The 17,464-nt window shown below is 44.7% G+C and overlaps 2 pseudogenes across 2 annotated transcripts; both read left to right on the forward strand.

Moving 5' to 3' along the window:
• Positions 1-4,582: 4,582 nt before the first annotated feature.
• LOC308428022 (serine/threonine-protein kinase 24-like) lies at positions 4,583-10,157 on the forward strand (annotated as a pseudogene). The gene is made up of 2 exons: positions 4,583-4,673; positions 8,915-10,157. The product of its transcript is annotated as a serine/threonine-protein kinase 24-like (transcript).
• Positions 10,158-15,957: 5,800 nt separating this feature from the next.
• On the forward strand, positions 15,958-17,255 carry LOC308428461 (testis-expressed protein 19.2-like; annotated as a pseudogene). The gene is made up of 2 exons: positions 15,958-16,603; positions 16,917-17,255. The product of its transcript is annotated as a testis-expressed protein 19.2-like (transcript).
• The last annotated feature ends 209 nt before the right edge of the window (positions 17,256-17,464 follow it).

Here is a 17,464-nt window from a genome sequence, read left to right on the forward strand (position 1 = left end):
ATGGCTTAAGACCCCAACCAAGAAAGACACCCATGCCACAATATTCAGCTCCTTCTTGTTTCCCTTTGATGTATTTTGAAAACTATATCAAGGACAGAGACAACCCTATAAAATCCTTTATTAATTTACAAAGCTTTACTATCTCTCTCTTCCTCCTTTGATATCAGAAGGGACTGTCCCCTAAACCAGGAGGATTACAGAAATGCTTACCGAGGAATTCTTAACAATAAAGCCAACAACCAAGTATGAGATATCTCTGCATGCGTCTAATATATTTGCTTAACTGTAACAAAAAAAATGTTGCAAGCAACTAGGAAGACAAGTCATTAAAATAGTCAAAAGGTAACTGGCTTTATTTTGAAGTAAGCTAAAGAGAGGCAGGTGGTGGTAGTTCACAGTGTGCAGAAGTTCAGTCATTGTTGAAAGAAGATAGGTTCAGATTTTCTGGTCTACTGTAAATCTTCCAAGGATAAGGAAGTTTCTACCTTTATTAGAACCTTTTGCTTTGTAACAAAAGGTAAAGCAACTGTTTCCCTGATCATTGGGAAAATATTGACCTGACAGTCCCTAAGGAAAGCAGAGCAGTAACGATGATGATGCCAGTGTCTAAGCACCCCAACAGGACAATACAACCCACACAGACCACCTGGACCCTACCACCCCCGTACCCTAGCTGGATGTGCACTGTGCACAGCCACAGTTCTCTCATTCTCCAAGAAACAAAACATTTTGCTTTTAGAGATAGAGTGTCTTGGTAGCCAAACTGTCACTGAACTTATGATCCCCCTGCCTCACCTTCCACACTCTGGAATTAGCAGCATGAAGAATAAAAAACTAAAGAAAGACACACCGAACCTCATTAGTGGAGGTCACTTCTCAGTATATTTGAAAATGACATTTGTGCAGTATCATCTCTCTCCGAATTTTCTTCTAAGTATATGATAAGTATCTACCTTGTACCGGGGACCCTATGACACACTGAGTATATGAGAATCAAGAATGCAGAGACTTTGAACTGAGGATGACAGTAACTAACACGAAATTTAATAGCCAGAGTCTTTGGCAAGAGAATCATGTTCTAATGAGCTAGAGATAAAGTGCTGTGAAATACCAAGGAATGCTTTGATGGTTGACACTGTGAACTTGAAAGCCTTTAGAATCACCAGACTTCTGGAATCAGACAAGCCTTGGTCATACCTTTGAGGGATTACTCTGGTAGCTTAACCATGGTTGGAAAACCTACCCTAAAAATAGGCGGCACCATCCCCTATGGTCTCAGTCTGTGTTCTATTGATGTGAAGAGATACCATGACCACATCAACTCTTAGAAAAGGAAACATGGAGTTGGGTGTGACTTACAGTTTCAGAGATTTATTTAGTCCGTTATCATCATGGTAAGAAACATGGCAGCATGCGGGTAGACATGATGAAGGATCAGAGAGTTCTATATCTGGAACATCAGGTAGTAGGAAGAGAGAGATGCTATGCCTGGCTTGAGCATTTGAAAGCTCAAAGCTCACTCACTACCTGTGCCACACTTCTTCCAAGGCCACACCTCTAAATACTGCCCCTTCCTATAAACCAATGGGGGTCACTTTTGTCACAGTTCCTCAGCTGTACTGAGGTAACTAGGACTACTGAAAAGAAGAAAGCAGACAGCACCAGCATTAATCACTCTCTTTTTCCCTTGCTTTACCCACCCTCTTGGAATTTCTGTCAAACTGAGAGGAAAGAAACCCCTTCATTCTTAATTGATTTAGTCAGGAATTCTGTCACAGAAACAAAGATTCAGAAGCATGCTTTGGCCTTGCAACAAACATGACACACTTCGTGGAATATAAAGATACTTTCCAAGGCTGGAACAGAGGGTAAGAACTAAGTGTTACTTAAGGCATTTAAAGTGTTATTTTGAAAGTATGGGAAGTACACCAAATAAGACCACCTTTAAGTAGGTCAAGATCCAGGCAGTCAGCAGGTCACCCCTTGTTTGTCCGGTTTCCTCTCAGCTCAGCTTCCCTCCCTATAGACTCTATACAGGCCAGTTTTGAGCCTGAGGTAGAAACACTCTGCTTGTCAATGGGACTTTTGTTTCATGTGGTTGTAGACAAGACTTTGATCAGAACCATAATCACAGAAGCAAATTGAAGGATGCCTTCTGTGCTGGCTTTATTATTGTTGTTGTTGTTGTTGTTACTTTTACTTTTATTGGATATTCTCTTTATTTACATTTCAACTGTTATCCCCCAACCCCATTTTCATCCTCGCTCCCCCTCTACTTGCTTCCACGAAGGTACCCCATTCTCATCCACCCTCTCCACCTCAGTGCTTCAGCATTCCCCTACACTGGGAAAAAGCACTTTTACTGGACCAAAGGCCTCCTGTCCCATTGATGCCAGACAATGCTATCCTCTGTTACATATGCAACTGAAGCCATGGGTCTCTCCATGTGTGCTCAGTGATTGGTGTTTTTGTCTATGGGAGTTCTAGAGGGTTTGGTTGGTTGATAATGTTAAGCAGGGATCGAAGAAAAGATCATTCAGAGACTTTCTCACCTGGGGATCCACCCCATATGCAGCCACTAAACCCAAGCACTATTGCTGATGCCAAGAAGTGCTTACTGGTAGGAACCAGATATGTGCCTCATCATAGGCTCTGCCAGAGTCATACAAATATAGTTGAGGATGCTTGCAGCCTCACAGGACTGAACACGGAGACCTCAATAAAAGAGCTAGACAAAGGAGCTGAAAGGGTTTGCAATCTCATGGGAAAATCAATGGGACTTTCTATAGTGTCTCAGTAAGTAGAGGTGCTTACCACCAAATATGAAGAATTGAATTTAGTCTCTGGAACCTACATGGTAGAAGGAAAGAACCAGTTACTGGAAGTTGTCCTCTAATCTCCATTTTCATGCCACAGTGTGCTCACGTGCACACACACACACACACACACATACAAACAGAGAGATAGACAGACAGACAGATAGGTAGTCATCTTCACTCAAACCACATGGAGAGAAAGAAGTCAAGAACCATACACATAAATAAACTCCAAATGGAATTTTGTGTTGGTTTGAATGAGAATGGCTCTCATAAGCTCACATATCTAATAGATAGAAGAACTATTTGGGGAGAGGGCTAGAAGCTTGTCATTGCAGGTGGGCTTTAAAATTTCAAAAATCCATGTCAACTAGGTCCAGACTCTCTCTCTCTCTCTCTCTCTCTCTCTCTCTCTCTCTCTCTCTCTCTCTCTCTCTCTCTCTCGCTCTCTCTCTCTCTCTCTCTCTCCTCTCTCCTCTCTCCTCTCTCCTCTCTTCTCTCTCTCCTTCCCTGTGTCTGTCCTTTCTCCTTTCCCCTTTGCCCTCTGTGCTCTCCTCCCTCCCTCCCCCTCCCCCTCCTTATGCTCTTGGGTCAGATGCACGCTTTAGCTACTGCTCCAGTGTCATGCTTGCCTGCCTGCTGCCATCCTCCCTGCCACGCTTGCCATGACTCTCTGAAAGTGTAAGCAAACTCTCAAAGAAATGCTTTCTTCCATAAGTGCCCTGGCTTAATGTCTTTTCACAGCACTGGAAAAGTAACTAAGACAGATTCCCCAAAACAAAAGTGAGTCAGTGGTATACTGTGGTATGTGGCCACTTCAAAGATGCTTAAGGATCTGTGATGCTTCCATAGGGCCAGTACGAAGCATGGAAAACCAGAAGGCCACCAACTGGACTACGGAGATCTGGCAGAAGATAAGAAGAGAAGCTTCATAGCATATTATCTAGGTCAAAATATCAGAATTTTTCAGATTATTAATGCATGTCTTTCTGAAAGCAAGAAAAATCTCAGCATATTTTCTCCAGGGTTTGCAGCCAAAGATTAAAGTAACTCCTGCCTGGGAAAAATTATTTGAAATGTATATACATTTGCTTTTTTTGAAATAGAGTTGCACATACCCCAGCCTGCCCTTGAACATATCCTAAGATGAACCTGAACTTGGTATTTCTGCAATATTTTTAATTTGTTGCTGTTTGTCTTTTGTTTTGTTTTTTCAAGGCATGGTTTTGCTGTATAGCCCTGACTGTCCTGGAACGGGTTTTGTAAACCAGGCTGGCCTGGAGGCGCTAAGAGATGCACCTAACCTCAGCCTCTGGAGTGCTGGGATGAAAGGTGTGCACCACCACTACCGGCCATGTTTTTAATTTCTGTTTATAGAACCTCAAAAACTGGTAGGAGAAAATGATTAGGGAGAGAGTGGGTCACTTGTCCTTAACTCTAGGTTTGATACTAAATATTTTTTTATGCCCTCTGGATTGGTCAGACAAAGCATGCTCTCTTTGAAAAGCTATGTGTAGGCAATTGGCAGCCATTTAAAGATCAGATGATGGCAGGGTTGGAATGGGGCTCCTGGGAAATCATTGTGGACTGGGAAAGCTCAGAGTACTACATGTTTATAAGAAGTATATCCGTGAAGGCAGAAACGGAGGGAGGAAGAAGTGCAGCTAGGATGGAGCTAAGCCTTGACCAACCCAGTGGGGAGCCCTTCAGAATCACACTGCTTGAAGCAGAAATCTTGCCTCTACTCGGGGCGATGCCAGAGTGAAATGGAGGAGAAGGAAGCTGCCGTTAACACAGATACACCGAAGAGGCTGAGTCCCTCTGCGATCACCCTGCTGCAGAGAACCAGTTCCCCCAGTAAGGATGACATGGGTAGCAGATCTCCACACCTCCCTTGGGAACAGTGACACAAGCAGGGATGCTTTAGAAGGGTAACTCCAGGAACAACGGGGGAAGAGGGACCAGCCATTGCAAGAGCACCCTTGGGGGCTGCCCAGGTTTGTGGCTTGCTTCTTTTTTGGGGGGAGGGGGACACAAAAGAGCTGTGAAGAAGTAGTGTGTCCTAGCATGTCTTCCATTGTTTTTTTTTTTTTTTTTTTATGGGGGTAAACTGTCATCATTTTCTACAGTTCTGCCAGTGTCCTTACACAGTAAGTATCTCCTGTGTTTGTTGTCTGGCAAATCTCCATGATACATTGTAACAGGTATAAGTTGCATAGCATTGGATTGCTCCGCCCTCATGGTGCAGGCAGGCCTCAGTGCACTATCAGTCCTCATATACACACTCCCTCATACCAGCCCATGGGGCTTCTCCACCTCATCCACCTCCCTTGCCTGCCACCAGGCCTCCCATGCCTCTCTCTTACACTCTAGTCAGACCTCCCATTCTTAAAGCACAAGGCAGAAGAGAAAGGAGGAGCATTAGGTAAGCAGCATTGGCTTCTGTTCAGTCCCAACCTTTAAGTTGCTGCCTTGAGTTTCTGTCCTGATTCCCCTCGGTGACAGAGAGTAGTCCGAGAGTTGTAACTTGAAATCGTTTCCTGTCAAGTTACTTTTGGTCAGAATAGTTTATAAAAGTGATAGAAACCCTAACTAAAACTCCTTCCAAATCCATTATTTCCAATGCGAGCCATGAACACTCACTGACTTGTTTGGAGAAAAATATATGCTGCTGTGTTCAGCTTTAATGTCATGTTTCTAGGGACCAGGCACTGGTCCTCACCCCTACCTTGAATCTTGCAGTTCTCAGACCAAAACCTCCAACTGCACGTTTGGGCAACAGCATGAAAGGAGATAGTTTATCTCCTTTTACCTCTACTGGTCTGAAACTCATTTTCGAAACAAAGTTTCAGTTGATAGGTAACATCAGTCACCACGAGAAGTCATATGTTTAAAGCATTCTTAGTGAGTATCAACTGTATATATACCAGGTACTATCTACGTATTGGAAATATAACAATAGAAAAAGAAAATAGGTGTTGTATCTTTCTTGACTAAAATTTGCATTCTAATAGGAAGCCAGACATGACAGCCCAGCAAAAACACAAGCAGGTGTTTCCTCATAGAGGGCAGTCTCTCAAGTTCCCCAGAGGCTTCTAAGCATGCACGTGCATACAGCAGTATCTGCTGGCATAACTGAAGGGACTCTCGTTCAGAAAGTAGACTCCACAGGTGGCTGTGGTGACAATATGCAGGCCATATTGGAAACACAGCAGGCATGTCTGTGTGGCTGGAGCACACAGAAGCATGGAAGAAGGAGGTGAGGTTAAAGGGACCACTCAGCCAGGTGAAGAAAATTCCAGGCTGGCTTCAGAAGCTATGTTTGGGTTTCATCTTAAGTGAAGCAAGAAATTAGCACAAATAAAATACGACCTTATTTTTTGAAGGATTATCTTAACAGATATGTTTAGGGCAAAGTTCTATTAGAAAAAAACAAGAATATAAAGTGTAATTGCCCAAAATCTAATGAAGAAAGATGAAGTTTGACTTGGGTTCTTTATTGGTATTTGGTTTTTTGTTGTTGTTTTGTTTTTGTGGTTGTTGTTGTTTTATTTTTATTCACTTTACATCCCACTCACTGCCCCCTCCCAGGCATTTCTTCCCACAATCCTCTCTCCCATACCCCATCCTCTTCTCCTTTGAGATAGTGGGACCCCCTGGATATCCCCCCCATATTGCTACATCAAGTCTCTGGGGAGCTAGATGCATCCTCTCCCACTGAGGCCAGACAAAGTAGTCCAGCGAGAAGAATATATTCTACATACAGACTTCTGGGATAGCCCCTGTTCTAGTTGTTAAGACCAACATGAAGAACAAGCTGCACATATGCTACATACATGCAGAGAGGCCTAAGACCAGCCTATGTGTGCTCTTTGGTTGGTGGTTCAGTCTCTGAGAGCCCCAAGGGTCCAGATTAATTGACTCTGTAGGTTTTCTTGTGGGGTTCCTAGGCCTTTAGGTGGCCTGCAATTCTTCCTCCTACTCATAAGAGTCCCCCAAGCTCCATCCACCATCTGGTTGTGGGTTTCTGCATCTGTCTGAGTCAGTTGCTGGGTAGAGCCTCTCAGAGGACAGCCATGCCAGGCTCCTGTCTGCAAGCACAACAGAGAGTGGCATTCAGAGTGTCATGGATTGGTACTTGCTTACATGACGGGTCTCAAGTTGGGCCGCTTATCCGTTGACCATTCCCTCAGTCTCTGCTCCACCCCCTGTTTCTGCATTCCTTGTACACAAGATAAATTTGGGGTAAAAAGTTTTGGGGGTAGCTTGGTATCCCTATCACTCCACAGGGGTTCCTGCCTGGCCACAGGAGGTGGCCTCTTCAGGTTCCATATCCCCAATGCTGTGAGTCACAGCTAAGGTCACCCCTGTTAATTCTTGGGTGCCGCTCTTATTCCAGATCTCTGTCCTTAGCAGAATACCAGTGAAAATGGCCGGTTATAGTTATGTGTGGGACAGTCGTACTGATCGGGTTTGAAATGGGAAACAAAGGTGAAGACAACAATGGTAACATTTTGTTAGGAGAAACTGCAGTGACGGACTTCCCACGGGCTGAGCTGTGGGAGACTAGCATGTGAGGAAATGGAGAGTCTTGATGTGGGATGTTAAACTTGAGGTGTCTGTCAGACATGTCAAGAAGATGAAAGGGAAACAGCAGAAGGACCATTAGAGAGATGCTTGGGAGGTGGGCAGAGGGGATCAAGAGGCTGTGGTGTGCAGAGTGAACAAGAGATGGGAGGGCTTCTGGAAGCTGGAGTGGTGAACTGTGCAGAGCTGATGCAGACTTGTGGTGAGTAGTAAGATGGTGAGAGCCTCGGATTTGATTGCATGGCGGTGATTGGTAACCATGGCAACGCAGTTCCAGTAACGGAGACCTGACTGGTGTGTATTCTATTAAGACTGAGAGGAGAAGGAGATATTTAAACAGGTTTTGGAGAAGGAAAGAGGAAGTGGCTGAGCTGTGGCTCAGCTTGTGCTGAGTCAGTTTGATCCTTCTCTTGGTGAGATAAGTAAGGTGGGGGCTGAACACTCACTATGAGGAAAGAGAGAAGTGTATTTCCCAAGATTCTTCCTTTTCACACTTTCATGTGTTTGTCTCTCTCTCTCTCTCTCTCTCTCTCTCTCTCTCTCTCTCTCTCTCTCTCTCTCTCTCTCTGCTTCCTTGTGTGTCATTGTCTGTCTGTGTCTGTCTTTATCTGTCTCTGTCTTTCTGGGTATGTTTCTGTGTGTGTGTTTGTCTGTTTGTCTGTGTGTCTGTACATGTCTTTTACTCCCTCAATAAGAGAAGTGCTTCCTAGTAGGGATATGTTACACTGAAGAATCACACTTGCTGTCCTCCCTTGCAATTATTCTAACTTGTGGGAACTGTCGCCAGACACAGACCACTGTCACTGTATTGAGTATACAATCTCCCGTGTACCATAAAGAGTCAGTTATCAGTCTTTAGCATCCTATTTGAAACCCTTTCAAAACGTGGCTGCACTGCAAATCAGAAGAATGAGGTGAAGGACACACAGAGCAGGCATGCTGCATTGAAGGGGAGCAATGGCGGTCCATACCATAGGGCACGGGGTTCCCTCACCAGATTGACCAAAGTCACCTCTGGGAACAGCTGAAAGAAGACTTCCCTCACTGCTCGAGGACCTCTGTTCCTCAGTTCATAAGCCTTGCCTCTTAAACACCATCAGCACCCTACTTCCATCCTCTGAACATTCAGGATGCTTTATTTATTTCAAGATCAGAAAGAAAAAAAAAAAACGAATGGATTCTTAATAGAGCTGATTTAAGGATAAATAAGTTCAGAGCCTGATAGGATGGTACAAATAGAAAATTATTCTTTGTGAAAATACAATAGAAAGTCTAGCATTGAAGTTCATATTTTGGATCAGTCGGTCCACTTTGGCCTCTGAGGTTCAGGAAGAGCATGGAACTACTCTTTTACTACTTGAAGCAAAAAAGTATGTGTCACCTCTTCCATAGCTTTGTTGCCTGCTGGACACCTCATTTTCACTGTGGACTTTTGTAATCCTTCAGACCTCATATCTGGTAAGGCCAGGCGGTCTGAATTTTGGATAAGATTATTTTATCTGCTTGTCCAGGGCCAGGAAGTACAGCATGTGCCTACTCCCTGGTGCAATCTGGCCTGCAGGGCTTGCAGAACCTGAAAGCAAACCCAAAAGAGCTTTTTATCAAGCTAGAGAAAACTGGAAAGGGCTCTTTTGGTGAGGTGTTCAAAGGCATTGGCAATCAGACTCGGAAAATGGCTGTCATAAAAATCATTGATCTGGAAGAAGCCAAGGATGAAATAGAGGACATTCAAGAAGAGACCACAGAGCTGAACCAGTGTGACAGTCTCTATACCTCAAGTATTTTGGATCCTCTCCCAAGGATACTTTAAATTGTGAATAATCATGGGATATCTTGTTGTCGACTCTGCCCTGGATCTGGTAGAGCCCTTTAGAAATTCTGAAAAGACTTGATTATCTACACTCAAAGAAGAAAATACACAGAGATATTAAAGCTGCCAATGTTGTGCTCTCTGAACATGGACAGGTGAAGCTAGCTGACTTTGGAGTGACTGGCCAGCTGACAGATACCCAGATAAAAAGGAACACCATTGTGGGTACTCCCTTCTGGATGAGGCCTGAGATCATTGAGTAGTCAGCCTCTAACTCAAAGACAGACATCTGGTCCCTCGGCATTACACCAATAGAACAGCCAAAGGAGAGCCACGACATTCTGAGCTGCACCCCGTAAAGGTGTTATTCCTCATCCCAAAGAACAACCCAACCACGCTAGACGGGAACTCCTCAAAAGATTACTGGAGGCCCGCCTGAATAAGGAGCTAAGCTTTAGGCCCACTGCTAAGGAATTATTGAAGCACAAATTCATAATCTGCAACGCAAAGTAAACGTTCTACTTGACTGAGCTCATCGACAGGTACAGGAGGTGGAAGAGCGGAGCTGAGCCTCGAGGACAACGGCTCAGAGGACAGATGGCCAGATGTCTGCACGCAGCGACTCTAGGTACTAGATCCTCACAATCTGGGAGAAAGATCCCAAGAATCTGGAGAACAGGACTCTTCAGCCCTCAGATTTGGAAAGAAATAAGATGAAAGACATTTCAAAGAGGCCTTTCAGTATTTATCCAAAATTATTTCTCCTCTGTGGGGCTGAAAGGGAAGAGCCAGGCATGCGGAGGGAATTTGGAGTCAAGGGAAGAGCTGCAGGCAGCCATCTAGTTGACTGAAGAGGCCTGCCCTGAGATCTCTGACCCCATGGTGGCACAGCTTGTGAGCAGCTTCAGAGATATTCGAGTGGGGGAGGAGCCTCAGCGCACTGAATGGCCATGATGTCCGGGTTGGTTTTTCTTTTCTTCTTCATGTTCCTTCCTTTTAAAAGTCAACGAGAATCTTTGCTGGCTCTGTGAAGTGGTATCGCAGCAGAGCAGACCCTCCCATAAAGGTGAGGGAGGGTCTTCTCCTTCAAGCAATTATTTTAATTTTTATCGTTTTTAATTTTAATCATAGTGCATATATTCAAAGAAGTATCTTTAAACACACACACACACACACACACACCTGAAATGTATATTTGGATTGTTTTAAGGCAATTGAAGACAGGCAACCTTAGGTATCCCGTTTTATATTGACAGCTCCTCCCTTTCCCACCTCCACCACCGTAGATGGAGAGTCGCTCTGGTAGATCAGTGTACAGTTTGTATAGAGTGTCATTTGAATGAAACCCTTTCGGTGTGCAGAAGGATCACTGTGTGCACATTGGCCTAGTGCTTCTGTAGATAATGTCTGTGGAGTAAATATTTGACAGGCCAGAACTTGAGTTTATCGCCTTGCCATTGTTACGTGTAAACAATGAATTTGGAAACCAGTTACTTAAATTTTATTTTGTATTAGGAAGTTAAGTAGAGAGTGAGGATTATAAGTTCCATTTCTTCTACCCCTTAACATGATAAAAACATTAATTGCTTTTCATGTATGGATAAAAAATGATTCCATCCCCAGATCAGAGGCTTGGCTCTAGGCTAAAGTTAATTGGCTGTAAGAGCAGGATTATTGTGTCCTGGGAATTGCTCTCATTTAAAAGTTTCTCTGAATACTACATGACTTTGGGGACTAAAGAGAAGAGCCTCCAAAAAGTCTTTAGTATTCTTGATTTTTAAGGGAGACCTTTTTTCTAAAGCTTACTGTGTACACGCAAGGAGGACATCTTTGGGATTTTACTGCTAACCCTGGGTGCCATGCAGCCCTGCCAATCAGGTTGTTTAAATATTTACTAAACACAACATAATCAAGTAATACGCTAAAAATCAAACGATAATGAAGAAAGAAAAGTAAGGGAAGAGAGAGAAGGGAGGATGAAAGAAATCTAGAATATTCCAGGAATCTACTGATAGGTTCAATGTCTCCATGCTTCAGGCTCCAGGAGATAGAAACTGAGGCACAGCAGCCATGTTCTCAGTGGCCATGTACATCTTGCTGAAGTGGAAGCCATGTTTTCATGACACAAACTGACCCAACAGACCAAACAAGAGCATTCTCATTTCCTTACTTCAAAAGAATAACATATAGATGAGATTCTCCATACCTGCTGTGAGAGAGGTGGGTGGGAATGAGCTGACTGTTACCCATAGGATACAACTGTCTACAACAAATGGTGGGTTCCCCAGTCCTGACCCACCTGTGAGATGGCAGTGTATCTGAGTGCTGTGTGTTCACTGTGAGGTGTCCCCTGTCACTTCATGTGTCTCAACTCTTGTTCCCAGCTGGTGGCAGGGCTTGGGAGGGTTGGGAAACTTTAGACGATGCCGCTGGAAATTTGTGAATCACTGAGGACAGGCCTTGACTTCCTGTTCACTATCTACTTTCTGAGTTTGTGCATGTGACCAACCATCTTCCTACTACTGATATCATGTCTTCCCCGCCATGATGAAATCATGTCTTCAACTTGTAAACCAAAATAACTTCTTCCCTTGAATGGCTTTTTGTTAACTATTTGGTTACCCCCTCAGTAAAAGTTACTAGCAAACAGGATAAACATTTGTTCTATGTAAGGAACCATGCTGAACTGAGCAAGCAGTGCATACCTACAACCTTATCACTTTTGAGACAAAGGTTCAAAGCCATTCCAGGCAACATGAAATTTAAAAACAAACTCCACCCCCCAAAAACCCTATGCTTAATATTTAAATAGCCTCAGCATTCCATCTCTACTCAGTGTCTTCAAAAGTAGTTAACCCTCCAGAGTACAAATTAAAGTTCACTTATGCAGATATACATATCACAGCTAATGATGAAGAATATTTTAAATTACTTACGGACAATATAATATTAGTAAAATGGTTCAAGATATCATCTCATATAGTTACAAAATCAACTTCTTCCTCTCTTTGGGAAACAAAGACCTCAAAAACTCTATGGATGCTGATGCACAACTGAAATGCTATTTGAGGAGTCCTCTGCCCCTGGAGAGGTGCTGAACGCAGATGTGCCATACCCACACTCGAAGATGCAACACCTCCCATAAGAGGTCAGTTGCTATAGTAACAGCTGTGTGTCTGCCACATGATAAAACTTTGCCTAATAGACACCTGAGTAAGTCAGAGAATGCTTCTGTCTTGTGTACCTAACCTTCCTACTGGCACTAATGGAGGTCCTCAAAGGTCTCAGTGACATTCCTGTTCCTTCTCGGACAGTGCTGCCCCCATATGTTGCCTCTGCCCCTTGCCATGGTGGCCATCCCACACTCACTGCCATAGCTTTACACTCACTCAGTCTATATGTTGATATCCTGGAAGATCATTATTCTACAGCAAATAGTATTTTAAGATGGATTTTGCTTTGCTTTGTTTACAAAGAGCACGTTTCTAAGGGGTAGTCTGTATAAGAGAGCTGTTATCAGTCCTGAGGGAGAGCTTTAGGTGAGGTAGAGAAGTTGGAAACTGAATTAGACTCTGAAAGGTTGTTTTATGAGACTGTGATCTGTGATCCTTTCTTTGTTCAAGGTCACAGGCAACCTGCATGAGAAAACAAGGAGAAATTAATAAGCTGAACAGGGAAAGAAGAGCATCACTGTGGAGCCCACTGGGCTTCAAAAAACACCTGACAAGGCCACATGGCCTACAGAACAGTGTTCATTTGCCTAAAATTCTCTCTCTCCCTCTCTCTTCCTCTCTTTCTCTCCCACCCCCTCTCTCTCCTTCTCTCTCCCCCTCCCTCTCCCCCCCCCTCTCTCTCTTTCTCTCTCCTCTCTCTCCCTCTCTCTCCTCTCTCTCCCTCTCTCTCCCTCTCTCTCCCTCTCTCTCCCTCTTTCCCTCTCTCTCCATCTCTCTCTCCCTCTCTCCCTCCCTCTCTTTCTCTCTTTCTCTCTTTCTCTCTCTCCCTCTCTCTCCTTCTCTCTCCCTCTTTCTCCCTCTCTCTCCCACTCTCTCTCCCCCTTCCCAGTCTCTCTCTCCCTCTCTCTCTCCCTCCCTCTCGCTCTCTCTCCATCTCTCTCTGTCTCTCTCTGTCTCTCTCTGTGTGTCTTTCTCTCTCTCTCTCCCTGTCTGTCTCTCTTTCCCTCCCTCTCTCTCCCTCTCTCTCCCTCCCTCCCTCTCTCTCCCTTTCTCTCTCCTCTCTTCTCTCTCTGTCTCCGTCTCTCTCTCCCCTTTCTCTCTCCCTCCCTCCCTCTCCTCTTCTCTCTCTCTCTCTCTCTCTCTCTCTCTCTCTCTCTCTCTCTCTCTCTCGCCTCTCTCTCTCTCTTTCTCTCTCAGTCTCTCTCTTTCACACACACACACACACACACACACACAGAGAGAGAGAGAGAGAGAGAGAGAGAGAGAGAGAGAGAGAGAGAGAGTCTTTCAAAGTAATAAACAATGTATATTTGGAGCCAGGCTGTTTCAACCCTGAATTGTAATGGTATCTGGAATCCCCACTTCCCTAAGTTTAAAGAATATACAACTTACCTTAATGCTTATTTCATATATAAAATAAATTTATAGAGATGAGTAAATCAATAAACCAACTTTGTAGCAGCAAATATTAAAAAAGTAAGAGGTCATCATGCCATGCTACCTTCTGCTACAATTTGGCCCCATGAGACCCTCTTATGTCTCTCTGCTGCAGATTCTGCCCACATTCCCAGCATCTGCCCCCTGTATTTATAGTCACAATTCCCAGTAATCTGACAAAAATAAAAACTCTAAAAGCTTGTAACTTATTAATCAGATTTACATCAGTAAATTCTCACTCCACAAAATGCCCATACAATGAACTCAGAGGCAATTGATATTGATATAAGCTACACACCTAGATAAAGACAACTTAACCTGTAATAATCCATTCCTTATAAGATATTCATAGCTACCTGTGGCCATTTAAAGCCACACGGGTCCGGGTTATTCTTCTCTCCCTCCATTTTGGTTTCTTTTTTTTTTTTTTTTTAATTCCTTCTCCTATCTCTTCCACCTATCAAAAACTCTGCACCCACCTTTCTTTTTCTCTGCCCAATCACAGGCCTTGCCTTATCTTGTGCCTGCCTTCACCTGCATATAGACATTAATCCACACAACATTTTTTTTAACTTGGTTTGTGAATTTTGCTCAGTCTTTAAGTCTGGATATAAATTACATCCTCTACATGAGGTGATGCAAAAGCAACAAGATAAAGACACTTAAGACATAAGTAACTCTCTCAGGAAGCCACAGCCTTGCCCCAGATGTGTGCCACCGTCTCTTGGTCTTAAAGGAAACTTTCTCCCAAAATGCCCACACTTATGTCTGAGGTGTGTCTATCCTTTATCTACACTCAATAAATTATTGACAATATCCTAAAAATGTTTTTCTTACCCATCTTTGCCTGCTTAATAGCCACTAAGCAGGAAGCAACTTAGGCTGCACGAAGCTAGGCTGGTTCTCCTGACTGCTGTCTAAGGATGGAGATTGGGGAGGCTCTGTGAGATAAAGATGTCTAGTATTACTCTCAGGATTCTCCTGGGTGTCCCACTGTCAGCACTGCAGGGCACAAAAAGGCGAAGGGCACAGATCTCTGTCAGAGTAAATACAAAAAGTGCACAGGAGAATGAAAACCCAGCACTGTTCATTCATCTCACAAGACACAAGCCTGTCCAGGATGGGGCTTGAGAACACTACCTCCTGGACCCAATCATCTTTGCCATGGGTCCTACCTCTTTCTGCCTGTTCAGTAACTACATTACAAAGACTTCTTGGACTGTCTGTATTTGCTGATCTTTTTTCCCTCAGATTTGGGGGCACTGACCCTGGGGGAGTTGGAAATACAAAAAGCTACCATGCTCTACAAATAGCATCTTCTTTCAACTGGTGAATCCTGTTTTTTGAATTAGAAATTGAGAACTGCCCTTGACTGCTGTATAGGAGAGTCCACTGGGGAAGACTGGGAGTTTGACACTTGAGAATAGAACCCAAGGGCTTTCACATGAACATGAGTTAATTTTAATATTCACTGAAGAATAAACATTTTCTGGATATCACCATTGAGAAGACTTCTCATTAATTTCCCTGTCAGAAGGCTCTTTAAATCATTATGGAAATTTTTCCAATTCTACCTCAGCAAATTATGGGTTTTGCAGATCAATAGCTGATTTCAAAATATTAAAACTAAGTACAAGGTCCTGTGCTTGATCCTCAGCTCTGGGAAAAAAAGATAAAAAACTAGATTTCTTGTTATAGAAAGTTTGTAGAAAATAAGGCTGGTGGCATATTAAGAAATCCCCAGGGTCAGATCAGCAACTACTGGAATGCTGATTCCTGAATCACATTTTATAATCCTGTCTTTGTGGTTTTTTCTATTACTGTGCACAGGACCCACACACTCAAAGAGATGCTGGATTTGTTAGTGATTGCATTTGGCTATATGTGTAGAAACATCAAACCAACATCAGTGGCTGTAAAACACTGAGCCTTTCTTCAGAGTCTGTTACCGGGAGCTCAGTCAGGAAAATAGCTGAGCAACTGTGAAGCAGAAGAATTTTCTGGAAGCTCAAGTCTGTATACTTCTTCTGAAAGCTTTTCCACCTATTTTTAGCATCTATGGACCTGACCTCTTGAGACCACTGAGCAAGTCTTCCTCTGTGTGTCCACTTGTCTGCAGACAGACTTCTTAGCCATGTGTCCCAAAGTCAGTGTTCACCATGGGACCAATGGCATGTCCTGCCTCTGTGGAGCCTGGCTGTACCAGCTTGTCCATAGGGAACAGATGAAGATCTGCTTTCCTTGCCTCAAGGCAGCTTTCCTGGTCGTTAAGAACATGCTGAAGATGGGAGACTGGGAAGAGGAAGTGTGGGATGCTGAGCCCATGAAACTCTGAGAGCAGGATCTGAGCCAGAAGAGTGGCCCGCACTCAGCTGGGGAGAGAGCCACGGTCATCTGACACACGGCATCTCAGTCTCTACAAATTCTGGGGCTTTGGCACCAGGCCTTGTAGAAACAGCGAAGACAGGGCTGTGACCCCAGCCTGTGCCCACTGAGCTGGAACCTCAGGAAGCTGTACACCTCAACCTGGGCTGTGAGGATGCAGAGTGAACTCAGACCCTTCCCTGGAGATTTGGTGGCCTTTTTCCCTGTTCCCACTGGCTCATGCCTCCTCTGTCCTGGTGGGATATTTTCAATGTGAGCCCATCTCCTGAGTAACCTGTATTGTTGGAGTTGAACCCCACCAGGCCCATGGATCCCTTGGAAGCAGAAGCTTGGTTGGTAGACCTGAAGTTTGTTTTCCTTTTGGGTGGCTTTGACACCATTGCTACGTGCTGTCAGTGACCCTGCCGGGCTGTGAGAACCCGTGTCCAGTGCTGGCAGGTGTTGCTGAACCCTGGTGAGGTGAGAGTGGCCCAGCTGCAGAATGCACCTGTGAGAACCCGTGTCCAGTGCTGGCAGGTGTTGCTGGACCCTGGTGAGGTGAGAGTGGCCCAGCTGCAGAATGCACCTGTGAGAACCCGTGTCCAGCGCTGGCAGGTGTTGCTGGATCCTGGTGAAGTGAGAGTGGCCCAGCTGCAGAATGCACCTGTGAGAACCTGTGTCCAGCGCTGGCAGGTGTTGCTGGACCCTGGTGAGGTGAGAGTGGTCCAGCTGCAGAATGCACCTGTGAGAACCCGTGTCCAGCGCTGGCAGGTGTTGCTGGACCCTGGTTTGGTGAGAGTGGCCCAGCTGCAGAATGCACCTGAACATCAGGACCTGCACCTCTGGAAGCTGAGCATCCTGAAATCCTCAGAGCTGGGGGTGGAGCTGGTGCCTGCTGCCTGCAGCCTGTGGAAGGGAGGTTTCAAGGTACATTCTTACTTGCCCAGGCACAATAGCACCCCAGAGGCCCAGAGCAGGAAGCCAGGGGAGAGGCTTCTTGTCATAGAAGTTGTATCTCTGAGGGAGTGGCTCTGCTTCCGTTCCCCTTCCCCTGATCCACACAACTAAGGGACTGATGCTTGTACTACCCCCAGGGCCCCAGGGACTGTAAAGAGCCAGAGGTTGCCTTTCGGCCACAGGTCTTGGAGTATGTCCATCTTCTTGAGGGGAGGGTCTGGATCAGCCTGAGGTTGGGCCTCAGAGAAGCCTCGTTTAGTTGTCCTTAGTTGACTGTTTGGAAAGTTAGGCCTAGCTTCATGTGCAGGGGGAAGACTGTT

Source organism: Micromys minutus (assembly GCF_963924665.1).
Source record: "Micromys minutus genome assembly, chromosome: 12".
Lineage (NCBI taxonomy): Eukaryota > Metazoa > Chordata > Mammalia > Rodentia > Muridae > Micromys > Micromys minutus.